This window comes from Pocillopora damicornis, chromosome 8 (assembly GCF_964200805.1).
Source record: "Pocillopora damicornis chromosome 8, jaPocDami1.2, whole genome shotgun sequence".
NCBI lineage: Eukaryota > Metazoa > Cnidaria > Anthozoa > Scleractinia > Pocilloporidae > Pocillopora > Pocillopora damicornis.
Genome location: NC_142677.1, coordinates 9,751,638 through 9,755,373, shown reverse-complemented (window position 1 = coordinate 9,755,373; position 3,736 = coordinate 9,751,638). Strand labels below are relative to the sequence as shown.

The 3,736-nt window shown below is 36.4% G+C and overlaps 1 pseudogene; it reads left to right on the top strand.

Annotated features, from left to right (window-relative positions):
* Positions 1-2,070: 2,070 nt before the first annotated feature.
* The window catches only part of LOC149041305 (uncharacterized), a 4,815-nt pseudogene continuing 3,149 nt past the window's right edge, over positions 2,071-3,736 (top strand).

Genomic DNA, 3,736 nt, shown 5'->3' with positions numbered 1-3,736 from the left:
GCATTTACTATCCATTTGACCCCATTTACGAACCAGCTGAATTACTGAAGTTTTCATCTGATATTCATTGATAATCATTCTGCATTATGATCCAAATGCAAAGATAGTAATTGAAGGTGAGAAATCAGTTGAAAGTAAAGGATCTTTTGCAACAACGTGGTCTACATCAAATGGTTAAAGTACCTACTAGGCAGGAAAATATATGTCATGTTTTTTCTGCCTAACTCTCCTTTGGTTTGGAAATCTGGCAAGGTGCATAAGGGTCTGGTGAGGTCTGATCATTAAGTTATTACTGTGCCACCTTCTATCCCTGCTAAACCTCAATGAAAAGATGCTAGTTTCTGTGACACAAGGGACCACCTATTCCAAGCCAAATGAAGCAATATTCAATATTTATAAATTAATTCAATTTAATACCTGCTTTTGCTATTTGGTTACTTCTATCCAATTTAATCCTCAATTTTCATTCAATTCAATCCGCAATCATTCAATTTAATAATTGATATTTATTCAGTTTAATCTACTAAAAGTCATTCAATCTGAACACTGATACTTATTCAATTCATTCCTTCTGTATTTGTTCAATTTTAATTTAACATATTTTAATTTGGTCACTGATATCCAATTTATTGCGCTGAATTTATTCAGTTCAAATGACTCATTCATTTAATCTTGGGAAATGGTGGGAGTAAAAACAAAGGTGTGGTACTGGGTAACACTCTTCCCACGAAAAGATGGCAGAATTGGAGTGCTTCCCAATAAACGTATGATTAAGACAAATTTTCAAGATTGTATTTAATGAGTAGCCTACTGATAAACTCCTGAAAGGGGATGGCCAAACTATTTAACTTAACTGAATAAATATAATAGTGCATAAACAAGGTGGTTTAGTTCAATTTTCATATCATTGTTGTGTCGTGGGAGATTGCAGTAATACCAAACAAGGTCTCCTCCATGGTAGGAGAGATTTGGTGTGCATTCACTTGGTTGAACCAGTTCAAGACCCTTTGGGTAAACAATCTGGTAAACATACGTTCGTTTTCATGGTTAACTTTAAATGTAAAATTATGATACCAGCTGTTAAGACATGTTAGTTTAATATGTTTGATTACATGTTTTCCAATCACTTGCTCCCAATTAAAAGTAACCCTGCTTAATTGCAAGTGAAACTATTCCCAGTGAGTTTTTTCGAATAACAGGAATATCTACTTCTTGTAAAGGTTTATTTGATGTAATTAATTCTATGAGCAAGGAGAACCTTTTTTAAGCATGCTCTTCATAACCTTGAGGAAAACTTGGAAATGTTGAATAAAGCATGGAAGATACTCTAAAACCAGTGAGGAAAAGTAAGGAACTTCAAAAATGACAGAGTTGAGTTTTGATGCTAGCTGTTTTAAATTTGCAAGGTTTAATAAACCAATGTACTTTCGGTGCATCTTATTGTTCAATGATAATAAGGAAATTTGTGAGCTGCTTGGGTTTAACATGTTGAAGTTTGATCTTGCCTGACCATTACTATCAATAAAACTTACTGTCAGGAACCTTGTCAGACAACCCGGAAATATACATTCTTGAAAGCATGGTCATAAATTTTGAACAATTCTCCATCTGCTGGCAGAGGGAGGCTTGGGGTTCCTCTTGGTAAATGTAAAGTATTAGAACAGGTATGGGCCTTTAGCAAGCAATCAGTAGTGATCCTTTTCTTTTGTGTGCCCTGGAAAAAATAACAGAGTGAAAATGACTTTTGAGCTATCAAAAATCTCATATACTGGAAAACAAACAGTAATACGTGTAGCAGGACTTTAAAAAAAACTTGAATTCCAGCTTGTGTTTGAACAAGCTGTTCTGACATTTTGCTAGCCTGAGGACATTGAATGAATGTTTCAGGTTATGATTTAGTTAGAAGATGACTTGCCTGGTCCTTGCCAATAGGACAAGTACAAGCATGAGAAGTTGATTGCTCAGCAGGAAAATCTAGCGACTAATCAGCGACTAATTGTCAATTAACATGATGATATTTGCAGGTCTGGTGACACAACCAATAAGCTTGGAGTGGCTAATACCATAGTCATCATTTACATACTATTGTTTACCTGTTCTTCACTGATGTTGTCTTCTGTGATCTTTCTTGCAGGCACATAGGGAACCATAAAATAAATGCTTGGTTGTTGGGTAAAGCCCAACAGTTGCTCCTCACTTGCTCCTGTGGCCAATTCTAATATGTTTTTCAATGTGGTCACTGTACGCCCACTTGTCACATCTTGCAGGTAATTGACAAACTTACTACAAACAGCTTTCTTGTACTTTAGATTGTTAGAGCCTTCCTCAGAGAACATGGGTTTAAGGAGATGAAGGATGAGTGGAACTGTCAATTTGGTATTGTTTTGGGGTGGTCTAAGCAGGTAAAGGAACATTGGGAACTTTTGGGCAAACAAGTGAATTCCAGGAGTATCTAGTCCTTGACGAAGCTTTGAAACACACTTTGAACTGGCTAATTCATCACTAACAAAAATGTCATTCAACAGTTCTTCAGAAAAATACTTGGTGCCTGCCCATTCTGTAAAAGGGCAGTTGCAGCTATCTGCCCTACAAAATAGTAATCCTCTGCTAAGTGTTCCTTAAGTCCATGATCAAAATATTTTGTTTTGATCTGTTGGTTACAATTGCCTTTAGAAGAGGAAATTCAAATGGCCTTTTTCTCAACCAAGACTCCGAAGAATGGTGGGTTACAGTCAATAGAATAACTAGCAGAAAGATGCAAGGCACATTTGTTAGCTTGGTGATTTCCCCTGAGGTCATCAATGCATACTTCCAAATCATCAACTATGAGGCTCCCATGCATCTGCAAATAACAGTAGGAACCCGTCTCCCAACTGTGAATGAATGTAAAGTAAGGAACTTAGTGGCACATCAGAAACAAACCGCTTTGGGGCCTGATGAGTTTCCTTACTGGCTTTGGCACCATTGCTCTCAGCATCTTGCACCAGTCATTACCAGAATTTTCAATTGCTCACTCTAGCATCAAACTGTTCCATTCTTGTGGAAACTAGGGAATGTTTTTCTTATCCCTAAGGAATCTCCTTTGACTGAATGCAATCAGTTTAGACCAATCTCATTAACCAACATGATAATGAGAATATTTGAACATCTTTTCTGAAAACAAGAAATATCTGCTATCCTAAAGTCAGCTGTTGGACCTGACCAAAGCTCATGGATGAAATAGCTAGGAAGAATGGGCTGAAGCTGTAAGGAGCTACATTAAATTAAGATCCATGTAATTGGGACACTCAATTCGAAAATATGCTCAGCAAAGCAAGTTGTAGATTGTACATCCTTAGAGTTTTTTAATACTACAGCTACTCACTACAAGAACTTACACTGCTTTTTAGCAGCCTTATAATGTTACTTTTCACCTATGCAATTGAGGTGTGGGTTTGTGCCCACTATGATAAATATCTCTCCTCAAACTGATAGGCTTTGGAAGTAAGCTCTATATTATGGTTATACCAGCAAATATACACCCTTAGCTGATGTAATTAAAATCAAAAATAGGCTACTATGGGATAAGACAACTACTGATTGTACTCATTCCCTTCATGAACTGCTTCCACCCCAGAGAACAAAGAGCCTTAGGAAAAGGGGACTTTATGATGTTCATAACTGAACATCATAAACGCTGTTTTGTAAACAAGATGCTTTTTCTTAATTTTATGTAATTGTTATTCAAAATTATTAA